The sequence below is a fragment of the Callorhinus ursinus genome, unplaced genomic scaffold (assembly GCF_003265705.2).
Source record: "Callorhinus ursinus isolate GAN/ISIS: 27379988/994484 unplaced genomic scaffold, GSC_fseal_2.0 scaffold4, whole genome shotgun sequence".
NCBI classification, from domain to species: domain Eukaryota; kingdom Metazoa; phylum Chordata; class Mammalia; order Carnivora; family Otariidae; genus Callorhinus; species Callorhinus ursinus.
Genome location: NW_027397066.1, coordinates 159,728,382 through 159,743,523, shown reverse-complemented (window position 1 = coordinate 159,743,523; position 15,142 = coordinate 159,728,382). Strand labels below are relative to the sequence as shown.

Here is a 15,142-nt window from a genome sequence, read left to right as displayed (position 1 = left end):
TTCTTATAAAAACAAAAGGGGGAGATTAAGGCAGAAAGAGAATCAAGGTTGGTTTTCCTACTCATTGGATAAACAGATCTTTATTGAAGGCCTACTATGTGCCAAGCACTTCCTCAGAGACTCAGCTGGAAACAAAGGGGCTGAACTGTGTGTCAGGGAAGTCAGGGTGCTGTGGGAGCAGAGAGGAGAGCAGCGTGTGCCCAGACCAGAGATCACAGAAGGAGTGGCATCTCTGCTGAACCTACAGGATGAGTCGGAGGAGCAAAAAGAGTACAAAGCGGGTCCCAGGCTGAGCCAACAAAGAGCTGGGGCAAAAGTTGGGAGGTGCTGACAGCAACTCAGGATGCCTGGAGTTGGAGACTGAAAGAGGAGCCCGGAGAGCAGACCAGGGGCTTGTCCACAGTGGGGTGCGGCCTCCCAAGCAGTCGCCCCGAGCTGAGGCCACACCATCCTGCCCAGGGCCGGGATCGAAGGACACCCGTCTGCACACAGGCTGTTCTGGGGGCACTCCCTCTACAAAGGCTTCTCTCCCCCGCCAGCCAGGCTGTTCTTCCACGTTCCTTGCACCTGTCAGGACACTAGCAGGCAGAAGGGAAGAGCGAGTGAAGCAACCTGGGGCGGAGGTGAAGGCAGCGAGGACCGCGAGGGCCCCCGGAGAGGAGTGGGGCGACTCCGCACGCGGAGCAGCAGCTAATTTAGGCCCGCGGCTGCTTTTAGGCTCCCCAGGGGCTCTGCTCCCGCTCCTCTCAGCGTGTTCCTGAGCTAATGCCGGTGTGATTACAGCCTCAGTGCCTTCCACTGGAGCTTGAATAGTGAAAGCTTGTGCTAGGGGGCGGGAAATGTAAACCCCTGGGCCAAAACTTGGTAAATTTTCTAGAAAAAACAGGAAGTGTGGCAACAGTAACAACAATTGCCTAGTTACAGGGACGAGGCCCCTTCCGACCCTCCCGGAGCGGGTGCCTGCCCTGGTGGGGAATGGCCCCTTTGGACCCTCCCGGAGCGGCTGGCTGCCCGGGTGGCCAATGACCCCAGAGGCTGGCTGGGCGCGGCTTTCCCTCCAAACAAGGAGGCACGTTCCCGGGCAGGCAGGCCAAGCACACAGCCCCTCCCACATGCACTCTCTCCCACCACTGAGCCGCCTCTCCCCTGGCTCCGGAAGGCTTTGTTTTCTCTTCCACAGCCCCCACTGGGGGAGGAAGGAGGGAGGGCTGGTTTGCAAACAGGAGCCTCACCCAGTGTGGGCCTCAGCCCCTTGACTAAACTGTCCAAAGGGCAAGGAGGGAGGCGCCCCGGCTACCCTCCCTTCGCGCCCGCTCCACACCCCTGGCAGAGACCACACAGGACCAGTGAAGGATTCAGGCCTGGGCCAGCCTGCTCTCTACACTCACTCTGCTCCTCCCCACATGGGTCTCCCAGGCCTGCCCAGAGGAGCCCAGATGGGCCAAGGAGTAAAGGCAAACAGCTGCCCCAGGGAGAGCTAGGGGGATTGAACCAGACCTGGTACCTTCCAAAACCTCAGGGAACTCAGCCTCCGGCTCCAGCCCCAGGGGGACACAGGGCTTCTTCCTGCCCTCCCTCCCTGTCCCGCCCTGAGGCAGGCCAGGCGAAGAACTGTAGAGGGACTCCCTTACCCCAGCCAAGCCTCGCCCGCCTCCCCTCTTCCCTCCTGGGGTGCTGCCCTGAGCCAATGACCAACTGTCCCTAGATCTTCCAACTGTTCTCCTTGAAGTAAGTGTAGGACACTTGTATGGAGCGGGCTTTGCCACACCGCAGTCACCTAGGTCCACCTTTATCATTTCGGCCATGTTAACAGTACCACACGTATGAATATTTAATTTCTCCTTTAAATAAATCTCCTAATACATAAGTGAGATGTATAAATTTCTTCAACTGACTCACTTTCTAAATTTTTTTAAGGATTTATTTATTTATTGGAGAGAGAGCGAGCGAGCACATGTACAAGGGGAGGGGCAGAGGAAGGAGCAGAGACTCGCAGGCAGACTCCACACTGAGCATGGAGCCTCACACCAGGCTCAATCTCACAACCCGGAGATCATGACCTGAGCAGAAACCAAGAATCAGACGCTTAACCAACTGAGCCACCCAGGAGCCCCTTTAAATTTTTTAATACCTACCCGGTTTATCCTAAATGATAACATCTCTGTTAGTTCTGAATTTTTCTAACACGTGTTAAAATGCACTGCTATTAAAATGAAAATATTTATTCCCACGCCCATCTCCCATTGCAGCAGCAGTGCACATGCAGTTGGAGGGAAGCCACTGGTTTACAGCCGAGGTCCTTCAACTTCGGTGCGTTTGTGAGTCACCTGAAGTGCCTGTTACACGCAGATGCACAGGCGCCCCTCCTCCCTGTCAAGAGCTCTATGGCTGGTACCTAAGAATCTGGATTTTGCAAGTTCCCCCATGATTCTGAGGCAGCCTTCCAAACTTGCAGGACCACTGAGTTGGAGTGGGGGCTGGGCTGCCAGTGCCCCTCCTCAAACATGCACACACCCAATCCGGCACACCATTTACCAAACCCACCCTCAGCAGAAGGCAACTGAAGGCCCTCTGTGGTCATCAAAGCATGCCCCCAACCCAACCAGGAGGCCCACAGAGGCAGACTTTACAACCACCAACAGGCCTCTCCCTATGGGAGCAGAAATAAGACACTCACCATTCTGTGATACTTGCAAGCCAATGGGGCGCTGGGTGTTTCTGCTCCCCTTCTGGCCTTCCAGGAAACTGCCAGCCTAGTCGCTTGCCCCTAATCTCGTTTCCGGCTGCAACGTCCAGCCCCAAGCCCACCCCGGTTCCCTGGGCCATACTCTGCAGCTCTACTACTCGAATGGGAGTCAGAGGCCTGATTTCTGTCTCTGCCTCTCCTGATATGCCAATCCCCAGACAAAGCCTGGCCCTCTCTGGGTCTCACTTCCTCACCTGAAAAAGGACAGGTTTTCAACTGTATGGTCTCCTACATTTTGTGATTCTCCTGCCTACCCTCACCCCCCTACACACACACACACACACACACACACACACACACACACACACACACACAAAGTGTAAGACGTTGAGGGCTGTAGGGAGTGAGGAAGCTCCCATCCCACCTCATTTATAAACAGGCTAAAAGGAGTCCACCCTGGCCCCATGCAAACACAGCATGTACACGCACAGAAACACGCTCATATATACGAGGGCTCACAACCGCACCTGCCTCCTCCATGGACAGACCCCAAGTCCCTGTCGGCTGGCAGTCAGCCACACAGCTGTGAGTCAACAAATATTTTCAGGTATTGACCACTTGCCCTAGAAATCCATCTGTGAACTGGAAAGACAGAGTCCATTCTCTCCAGAGGCTTTCAGTCTAGTGAAAGACTGATGATAAACATGTTAACAAATAAATAAGATAATTTAAAGTGCTGATAAGTGCTATGAAGAAAATAAACTAAGGGAATTCAGAAGAGAATGAATGGAGGATGGGAAGGCCTGTCCTAGGAGGTAACATCCAAGTTGAAAAGCATGGTGGGCAGGAGGAGTGAAACCTGCAAAAAATCCAAGGTAAGAGAATCCCAAGCAAAAGGGAAAGCAAGTGCACAGGTCCTGAGACAGGCATGAGCTTGGCATGTTCACAGGCCGAAGGAAGGGTAAAGTGGCTGAAGTTTCCTTAATGAAGCAAAAGTAAGAGAGAGAAGCCACAGATGGTAGCCTGGGTACAGTAGTGACTACAAAGATGTCAAAAATTGAGCCCATTCTGCACATAACTTAGAGATAAAACCAACAGGATGGGCTGGACACTGAATAAGAAGAAAGAGAAATCCAGGTTTGGGGCCTGACCAGCAGGTGGTGGAATCACTTTGTGAAACAGGAAAGACCTGGAAGGGAGAAGGAGGGCAGAACTAAACACATCATTCTGTTTTCACTGAAGTTTGAGATACCTACTAGATGTCCAAGTGGAGATGCTGAAAAGGCAGGACAAATGAGTCTGGAGCGCAGGAGGTAGATCTGAGCTAGAGGCATAAAACAACATGACTGACACGGAGGCTATTTAGTGCCATAGGACTAAATGAGGTTGCCTAGGTTGGGGGCGACGATAAAGAAGAGGAAAGGGCTCAGGACAGAGCTTCGGACACCATCATTTAGGGAAATGGGAAGGAGTGGACCAGGGCGTTGTGGAAAGTCAGGTCTCCTGGAAGCCAAGCCAAGAGCTTCAAAGAGAAGGACAGTCAGCTGAGTCCAAATGATTGGGGACATAAGGGTGAACAGAGAGGCAAGTGACAATGAGACATAGACAAAACAAACTCTAAATGGGGCTGGATGGAAGGCAGGACAGGTGGGGAGCTAGAGGGAGCCCACCTTCCCCACTGGGTTGTAGCCACCCACACTATCACCTCCACACCCCTCGCCCTCATGGGGACACCCATGGCCAGCTGCCCCTCAAGATTCACTCACTGTCCCAACATCTGCACACTGAGCACCCACTTCACGTGGAGCACAGCTAGAGATGAACAAAAGTGACAAAGGCCCCTGCCCTCCTGGAGCTTACATTCCAGTCTGAATGAGACGATGATCAAGTACCAAATGGAAACTTACCCTTGGCCTCAGGCTCGCCCTGCAGGCTTCACAAGTGCCCCTGCCCATCCCTGCTCAGGGCTGGACTGGCGATTATGAGCAGGCACTCTGGCCCAGCGGGGAGGCAGAGGACCTAGCTGGGCCACCAACTAGCAGAGCAAGCAGGTTACGCAACCTCTTTGAGTCTCATTTATTTTCCTCATCTGCAAAATGAGGATAAAACACCCAGCCTGCCTGCACACAGGACAGTGCTAAAGATTAGACAGGATAATGTAGATAAAAATGTCTCTCTCCCGGTATCCAGAACATGGCACATGCACCATAAATGCTTGTTTACGAATATGTCCCCCACCTGGAAAGATCTTCCCTCCCTCCATCTCTCCATTGTCACACAACCCTGCAGGAAGAGGCCCATCCCGTGTACCTCTTGCTCCAGCCTCACACACCACACCCCAAAAGAGAGAAGGGTGCCCAGCCTCCTCACTGGTGATCAAGAGGAAGGCTCCAGAGTGCTCTCTGCTCATCCAGAAGCCTAAGAGAGCAGGAATTCCAGGATCTTCCTCACCACTGAGAGTGGTAGCCAGGAGCCCCATACCATCTGCATGAAGTGGTACCTCAACTTCCCCAAGAGATGACCTTGCCAATCCCAGCATGCCTCGCCTGCCAGTCCTCTGTCCTCACTCAAGGCCCAGGGATCCAGTGGGACCGCAACCTTCGTCCCTGCTGCTCTGGGTGCTGCCCCTCAAACCAGCGGCAGTCCCAGGCTCCCTTATACCCTCAGCCTTCTCTGGGACTTCCCCTCCCCTCCAGCCCCACACAACATGCAGCCACCCCAGCACCCTCCAGGGTCAGCTGTATTTTTGGAAGCAGACCTACACACCAAAAGTCAATTTGACGAATGGCAAATTCACTGAAAATAAATTCCAAAAATCAATTGCTCTTGAATATCATTTTATATTTTGTCAAATCTTAACCACTGTCAGAGTTCTTTCTCCAATTCTTCAAAAGTCTTATTGGTCTTAATTTTGTGTTTTAAAAAGCAATTAAAAATTAAAATTTCATCATTTCACCTTTTGAAGGGAGTTTGTTGGCCACTTTCGAGGGCTCTGTATCTTTTTAAATGTAGTTTGGGTGGGGTTTTTTAACCAGGAATTTTACCATACTCACACCAATTCCCACAATGACATGTTAGCTTTAATTTGGTATTTATAAAAATTAGAACCAAAATTGAAGCATTTCGTATTGAAGTGATTCACCTAAATCCTTCATCAGCATTTTTTATTTGTAGTGAATGGATGAAGGATTGGAGGCACCAACCACAAGCTAAAATTTTTTTTACTGACTATGAAATATACTTTTCTCACCATGAAAAGTCCTTCTTCACAAAGAAATTCCAAAAAGCCACCTACGGTTGCTGTTTTTACCTTTCTGCCTCACACCCTCTCTTCCATCCTCCCCAAATCAAGTTTCCAACCCACGGCCCCACTAAGGACAGTCCAGCCAAGGTCGTTAGTGGCCTCCATGCTGCCAAATGCAATAGTCATGTCTCTAAACTTCTCTGACTTGACCTCTTGGCTACATTTGGCATAGCTGACCCCTTCCTCGCTCTTGAGACGTGTGCTTCTCTTGGCTTCCCCCCTCACCCTTTCCTTGGTTTCCCCTCCCTCATTGGCCCTCATCTCAGCTTCTTTACTTGCTCTTCGTCCCCTGCATGGAGAGCCCAGCTTCCCTGTCTTTCTGTCCACACACTCTTGCTAGGTGACCTCATGGGTCCAGGGCTTTAAACGCCATCTATATGCTAACGACTCTGCATCTATACATCAACCCTGACCTCTCCTCAGAACTCCAGGCTTACATCCAACTGCCTACTGGCATTTTCAGGCGGAGGTCTGACTAGCACCTCCACCCGACTGTGGCCGACAGAGAACTCTGGATTGCTCCCCCGCCAACCTCTCCTTCCCTCTTCCCCATCCTAATATACGGCAGTACCATCGCTGTTCAAGCCTAAATTACCAGAGTTGTCCTTAGCTCCATCCCACGCCAGACCCCAGATCCCGCACCCTCTCCACCCCTACTGTCTTAGGAGTCCAGCCAGTGCAACGGCCTCTCACTGCTTGCCAGCTTCCTCCCCTGCCTGTGCCCTTCCCCGCCCCATGGTCCACCCTCCCACAGCGCAGGAGTAAGGTTTTCAAAAGCAGAAATCATACTGTGCTGCTCAAGTGCCTAAAATCCTCCAACGTTTCACATCACCCTTAAAATGAAATGCAGAATCCTTAACTTGCGGGCAGCATCCCAGTGAGCTGGCCCCTGCCTGCATCTGTGCCCACCTCCCAAACACCACCTCCACCTCACTCACTGGGCCCCAGCCACATGGCCTCCCCAGGCCCCACCCTCCCTCATGGTGTCCCCTCCTGAGGACCTTCCCCTAGATGTGCCCTCTGCCATTCCGGGACCCCATGGTGGGATCCTTCCTGGGAGTCCGATTTTGGCATTTCCAATCTGGAAGACCCACCAGCCACCTCTGACCTGTCCTCCTATTTAATCCTGCATGGCGTTCGTCACTATCTTTTTGTTGGTGGTGCTGTTCATTTCTTTGTTGGCTTGTCTTCTGTTTTTCTCTGTCTCCGGCGAATTGAAATAAGCTCCATAAGGGCAACTAATTCCCTTGTCTTGTTCACTGACATACCCCCAACCCCTAAAACAGGGCACGGCACATACAGGATGCTCCTGGGGTTTGAAGGATGAATTCACACACACACCGCCTCTGCGAGATGGGACATAAGCATCCAGAGTTCAGTGACATAACCTCCAGACAGTAGGAAGCCCCAAAACACACATATAAAGGTTTAGTCCAATAACTATTTTTGTCAATCATGTGAAAATGGCCTTCCCATCTTTAGGCCCCTCTTTGTTCAGCCCTGGACCAGGGCTTCCCTAAGAGGCAGAAAAGAGGGTTGGGGGCAGTGATTGCTCCACTGAGGGAAGGGCCCCATCACCCTTCCGCACTTTCCCACTCAGGCCACACACACACACACACACACACACACGCATGCACACACCACCACACACCCTCATATACACACCACTCCACACAAACACACACTACACATATAGTGCCCACACACACGTATCACACACGCCACATGCACACATCACCTCATACACATAACATGCTCACAGAACACAAAGACACACACACCACCCCACACACAACATGCTCACAACACACACCACCCCACACACATCACACCACCTCACACACACACACCACACACACTCCATCTCATACACACCACTCCATACACAAACACATAACAGGCTCACAGCACACCCCACACACACGCACATACACACACGCACATACACACATACACACTCTCACACTCGCACGCACACGCACACTCATACTCACACACTCACGCACATACACACTCATACTCACACTCACACATACACACGCGCACACACGCACACACTCATACACACATACATACACACTCACACATACACACACTCGCGCGCGCGCGCGCACTCACACACACTCGTACGCACTCACACCCATACACACTCACTCGCACGCACACGCACACTCATACTCACACACTCACATACACACTCATACTCACACATACACATACACATACACACACTCGCACACACGCACACACTCATACACACATACATACACTCACACATACACACTCGCGCGCGCACGTGCGTGCACACACTCGTACGCACTCACACACTCTCGCACACTCACACGCGCGCGCACACTCACACACACACACCCTCCACACACTGACCTGACCCCACTCGGTCCTGTTCCTTTCCCTCCGCTACCAACAGATATGGTTGGAAGGGTCATTCCCAGGGCACTTACCCAAACCCTGCCTTACGCTGGAGTAAATGAGGTGAATACAGTTCATGGCTAAACCAGGAGCACACTCAGGGGAGCAGAATCTTGCAGAGCCATCTCAGGAGCCTCTAAAGAGCAGAGAGACCCAGCCCAGAACGAACCCTCCCCATCACCTCTACTGGCAGAGCCTGTCTCACATACCCAAGGAGAAGCCAGTAGGTGCCCCCTAGGAGATATTATTTTAAAAAGTACCAGAAGGGGCGCCTGAGTGGCTCGGTTAGTTAAGCATCCAACTCTTGCTTTTGACTCAGGTCATGATCTCAGGATCATGAGACTGAGCCCCACGTCAGGCTCTGCCCTGGGTGTGGAGGGAAGGGCCCCATCACCCCTCTGCACTTTCTCTCTCTCCCTTTCCCTCTGCCCCTCCCCCCAAAAAAGTACCAGAAAATGTCTTCACCCCAAAAACCTCACCCCAACCATGACATCTCAAATTCTACCATTAAAAAGTGTTTCTTTGGGGTTAAACTTTGTTCTCTCCTGTTCTTTTCTTCCTTCCTTCCTTTTTTTTTTTTTCCTCATAGCAATTTCTTCTTTGGACACAAAGGCAACAAAATGTCACCAACACCCTGCTCACACCGGAGGGCAAGCAAATCCTGCCCCCCACTACCAGGAGCCCTAGGTCACCGTGCTGACAGGAGAGAGCAGGAAAGGAAACGGAAGGGGGACATGTCTCAGTGCCCCTTGATGGTGGTGCCTGCCTCCTCCCAGTTGCTCCCAGCTGCTGATCAGCATGGCAGGAGGGACTGGGCACCTGACCCCATCCACACAGTCACCTCCCCTCCCCCTGTCCCCACAGGCCCCAGCCCACCACCCCACACCCTCTCTCCCCGCCGTCAGATGAGCTCCTCCTCGCAAAGGGGAGGTGTAAGAGGTGACAGCTGCAGCTAAAACCCAGTCCTCGTTGACACTCAGAGTCTCTGACAGCTGTTAGAAGAAGAATGTGATTTTGGAAATTTAAATAACACGCTTCTGCATTCGGCTCAGGGAGACAACCTGAGGATAAGCAGTTTATCGCCTAAGCCACCATGCAGGGGGGGCAGGGAGAGAGGCTGCCTGCTTCCTCAGGTCCTCCCCTGCTCTCCATCCCCAAACCACCCCCACCATCTCCTCATAGGGGCTGCCTCAGAAGGGGGTTTCTGAGAGGCACCAGCCAACCAGCTGAGGCTGAGCCAGTAAAGCCCTTGCTCACCAGTCTCCGTTAAGCACCCTGAGGGGAGGAGGCTCTGGGGGCACAAAGGCTCGGGCACCCCCTGAGAGGAGCCAGGGAAAGGAAGGGGCCTCCTGAGGCATCTAGCAGAGCTGAGCCAGGCCCCCACTCTGGCCATGGAGGTGACCTTCACAGAGGCCTGACTCTGGAGCCCAGGACCCAAGCCTCTCCCCCACCCAAGGGCAGCTCAGCCCCTCCCCAGGGACCCAGGCCCCCTAGCCAGGCAGTCATGCTGAGCTCTGTCCTGGAGAAGTCCAGGGCAGGAGTCCCAAGCACGGAGACCCCAGCGAGGCCAATCTCCCATCTGACACAAGGGTCTCTCTTCACTGTCCTCAGAGCCCACCAGGCCCAGAAGATGTGTGGTTCCTCCAACACCCCAGCTGGGCCAGGCCTCTAAGCCATGACGCTGCCAGCAACGGCATTCCCAGAACCCCTCTCTCCTCTTCCAAGACTTTCCTGATTTACCCGGGCTCCTTGAACTCTTGAGCAGCACTTGGTCTATACCACACCACCACCAAAAAGCCTCCTAGTGGGTGTCTAAGTGGGTGTCTGCCCATCCCACTAGGCAGTGAGGACGTGAGTCTGCTTCACTCTAAAGCAGTGTCTGATGTAGTATCTGGAACACAGCAAGCTCAGTTTACAAAACAGGTTGGCCCGGGCCCCATCTCTCCCACAAAGCATTTATGAGCACGCCGCCCTTCCCTAACCCTCAGATACTCCAAAGATGCAACACACATAGGCCCCTCAGATTTGCTTGCACCTCTTCGCCACCTTTCCTTGTGTGGTCTAACACCCCATTGAAGCCATTAGCTTCCTCCCGCCCTCTACAGTGCCCCCGCACCATGTGACGAGCTATGCATGCATCACCACCAATCCCTGCAAGGCAGGCCCCAACTGCTCCATTTGACAAGTCAGAAGGGTCAAGTGACCCACGCTGTGGTCACCCAGCTGGGAGGGCAAGGCCAAGATTTGAACTAGGTCTGGCAGGCCCACCCAGTACTCCAGGATCTTCTGTGTGGGTATGTATGTATTAGAAGCACAGGAGAGCACGAGTCGCCCACAGGAATACAGAGAAGCATGGACGCATGGACACAGACCAACACCCACGATCACACATGTGCCCCCAACACATGAGAGTGCTGTAGCACCAAGGGGAAAGGTGGTGCTCATCTGTCAGGGGCCACCTGTCAGGCTTCTTGGCAGGGATAGGGTTCCCTCCACTCCTAAGCCCCCAAAAAGGGGACCACTTGAGCCTGATACATCCTTAGGCCTTTCCTGCCCCTGGCCAGGCAAGACGGCCCACCCACCCCAGAGGCTTACTGGCCAACTGAGGCAGACACTGCCCACTGCGTCTTCCTCCAACCCACAAAATGCCCCTGGCCCAGACATTTCATCCACCTCCATGTGTCACCAACCCTCCACAGTGTGGCTCACCAAGGCCAGGGTGGCTCAGCAGGAGTCCCCAGGTCCTACTGTCCCATGAAAATTGCCCAGTCATCTCCCACCCAAGCCCCCACCAAGCACTATCATGGGTGGGAGGCAGTCTCATGTCACCAAAGGGCTTGCAACCACTTCTCAGATGCAAGCTTCCAGGCCATCTGCCCTTAGAGAAACTCCATAAGCTTTAAATAGCTGCATATCCTAGTGCAACATGCCCCAGCACTGAGTCAAGCATTTACCCGCAATATCTCATTTAGTCCCAGCAAAACTCTAGAGAGTAGGCGTTTCTATCAGCCCCTTGGGAGAAGGGGTGGGCCTAGGTGATCTCTAAGTTCCCTTCCAGCTACAGAAAAGACGTTTGCATAAACGTGCTCCGTGCCCATGCATCTGGTAAGGCCCTCGTGGGATGCAGAGGCCCTGGAGGCTCCCACCCCTCACCAAGACTGCGAAGCCCAGCGGAGGCCATCTGCCATTGTTTCTCCCTATCCCCCAGGCATGGCCCTGAGGCTACGAGGGAAACCATTGCCTGGGCCTCCCAGACCCCCCACCCTTGCATTGATGGCCTCCCTCCACGTGACCCGAGCATGGAACACTTCCACAACCTCCCTCCGCCTGAACAGTCTCTCCCTTCCCTAAGAAGACCTTCTTCTTCTCACCTGTTCCATCCTCTCCTGCCTCCCCATGTGCGACCAGCTGGGGTGCAGTACTCACAGGGTCACGAACACCTGGGGACGGAGGGGCTCCCAACTTCAGCTCCCCCAAGCCCCTGTCCCCTACTGAGCATCCCCGGCACAGGGAAGATGACTGTTACTCTGCCTACATCCATTCTCAGTAACTCCTCTGTAGCAACCTCGACAGTAGGTATCACATTCCCACCACACAAGCATGGGCACTACAGCTCGAGAAGGCCCACTGAGGCCCAAGATCACACTCCCCTAAGTGGCCAGGTCGGGATTCAAACCCTAGACTGTCTGCCTTAAGGCCCACACTCTTCTTGTGCACTAGGCTGCCTCCCTAACCACTCCGCCTCGTGCTTGCAAGGGCAGTTGAATGGCTAGAAACAGGAAAAACCTCACTTTCCCGTGAACTCTCCCTTCCCACCTGGACGCCTCCAACATCACTGCTGCCATGGTTCAGGGCAGAGCCAGGCTGCTCTCCTCCCAGCCTTGGACTCAGGGCTAACGGGACACCAGTAATCCCAGCCCCAGTCACTGACCCTAGGGCCTGTCTTTGAACTAGGCAGAGAGGAAGGGAGGCTGGTCCTTCCCCCAGGGCTTCTGGCATCAGAGAGTGCTAGAGGAATCCTGGCCGCTTTTATTGCCAACAGATTCCCAGTGGGACTTTCTGAGAACCCCAACAGAGAGAGAAGGCCAGAGATAAAGAAGAACACATGTTCTATGAGGCCCCAACAGGGGCCCAAATTCTTAGACAGTAGATGTGAAGGAGATAGTAGCACCCGAACCCCAAAGCTACAAGAACATCCTCTTCCAAGTCCCTAGGGCCCTGATTGGGCATAGAGCAGCCTAGAGGAGGGCCACAGAGACCCCATGCTCCCCACCCCCTGCCTTTCCACACAGAGATGATGGAGGAAGCAATTCACAGCCAACTCTGGGTGTGTGCATGTGCAGACGGGCTCCATCCAGTTCTACAAGGTGGCAGCCTCATCATCCCAAAGCATTGGTGGAGATGTTGGGTCCCGCAGGCCAAGCCTTCTCAGCCAGCAAGCCACAGGTAGGGGACATATGTGCCCAGAGACTAACCCCACACAGAGGCCCATGTTCCCCCAAGCACCAAGATGCTCTGCGCACCCTAGTATGCCACCCAATATTGCCACTGTCTGTGTGCCTTGGTGGGGAAAAATCAGGGAGCTCTGCTCTAAGCTTATGTCTTCCTTCTTCAGAAAAGAAACATAAGGTCTGGAGCAGGGAAGTGACCTGCCCAAGCCCCTCAGGTGATTTGTGGCAGGGAATGCACTGGCACTCGCTCGGGCCTCCCAGCTCCACATCCAGACTTGTTCCTGCTCTGCGCCCCACCCTGGCCTGCTTGGTTTCCTGCTGGCCTGGCCAAGGCCCTCCACCCAGCTGTGCCCAAGCTTCCCAGATGGGGCCACCCATGCACCAACTCTGGGGCTACTCTGGGTGGAGTGGGGTCAATTGGAGTGATGGGGGGGGCTGTCACAGACCCTGAAGTTATGCCCTCTCTGTAGGGAGTGGTTCCCCGAGCCCAGGGATCCAGGGTCATGTGGGGGCCATTTCCATCTGGGCAGCGGGTAAAAGAAGGTGATTCAGTGAGTTGAGACCCAATAACTTCCTCACTTGTCAATATCCTTATCTCACGGAGTATCAAGTCCATCACATAAAGATTTTCTGCTAGAAAGATGTTTAGTGGGAGTCCGGGAAGCAGACCTCTGACCTTCACCCCTCAAGGAGCAAGGCTAATCTATGTCTTTGCTGCAGGTAAACCCAATGGCTTCCACCCCTCCAGCAGTACTCAGCTGGCAGGGTGAGAACTGGGTACATCGGGGCTGCACGGCATCCCCACTATAGCATCCCATGCTGAGAATATTCTCAACCTGCATCTGAGCCCCGAGGCTGTCTCCAAAGGAGTGGCCCAAGGTGAAGTTTTATCCAAAACCAATCAGGATCATCTCTGAAGTCTCCATTTCATTCACCACCAACCCCAACCATCAACCAGGGCCCAAGGGCAAATCTAGTTGGTCACCCTTTGGCCAATGCCTCCTTTCTCATGGGGTTCCAGGATTTCTCCCATCAGGAACATATATATCCTCCTGTATCAATTCCTTAGATACAGTCTCAAAAATTGGCTCTTGGGTAGGCAAAAAAAGAAAAGTAGGTGTTCCTTGGTATTTGCTATGGACTATATTGCGCCCACCAAATTCACATGCTGAAGTCCTAATCTCCAATGTGACTGTATTTCCAGACAGAGCTTTAGGAGGTAATTAGGTTAAGTGAAGTCATAAAGGTGATAAGGTAGGGCCAAAACCAATAGAAATGGTGTCCTTATATTATAAAAAAAAAAAAAGCTCTCTCGCTCTCTCTCCCCCTCCCTCCCTCCCTCCTCACCACCCCTCCCTTCCCACACAGTGAGAAGGTGGCCATCTGCAAGTGAGGAAAAGAGCGCTCACCAGACACCAAGCCCGGCCAGACTTTGATCTTCAACTTCCAGCCTTTATGAGATAATACATTTCTGTTGTTGAAGCTCCCCAACGTGGTATTTTGTGATGGCAGCCCAAAGAGACTACAACAGTATTTCTCTACAGAGAATTGACTTTTCTCCTTAGCAGGGGGCAATAACGGAAAAAGAAAGTTTGAGAAACAGTCTCCTAGAAAATTCTTCATTTGAAGGGGTTTAGGGTCTCACTGGAGAGTCGTTCATTTCACAGTTTTCGAGCGCTGCTTCTCAACTGGTATCAGTCGTGCCCCCAAGAGACATTTGGCAATGTCTGGAGACATTTTGGGTTGTCACAACTCAGTGCGTTGCTACTGGCATCCAATGGGTAGAGGCCGGGGACGTTGCTAAACATCCAACAATGCATGGGACAGCTCTGCCCGCGGGACAGAATTATCCAGGTCAAAACCCCAACAGTGCTGCTATTGAGAACCCATGGTTTAAGAGCAAAAGAAACTTCAGAAGGCTTCACACACTGCCACAAAACTTCCTAGAAACCTAAGGTCCGAGGCCCTGTACCGTAACAGGCCCCCCTGGCCACCACTGAGCACCAGTGGTGGCTTCAGGAGGAGCTCGTCCCCAGCCCCTACAGAGCGGTTCCCAAGACAGGAAGGCCCTCCCAGTGCCCGAGCAGGGGCGGCAGCCCTGGGCCCACAGGTCTCCCAGATGCCAGAGGGAACAGGCCAAGAAGAAGGAACCAACAAAGTCCTCGGACTCCTGCACAGGGACCGTGACAAGCAAAGCTAGAGCTCCACACAGCCCTCAAACTTCCCGGGGCAGGCCGGGGCAGGCCGGGGCAGGAGTGGCCGGGGCAGGCC

General features: G+C 53.3%; 1 protein-coding gene across 2 annotated transcripts in view; it reads right to left on the bottom strand.

The window, feature by feature from the left end:
* The window catches only part of GFRA2 (GDNF family receptor alpha 2), an 82,415-nt gene that overhangs the window by 53,645 nt on the left and 13,628 nt on the right, over window positions 1–15,142 (bottom strand). The window lies entirely within an intron of this gene.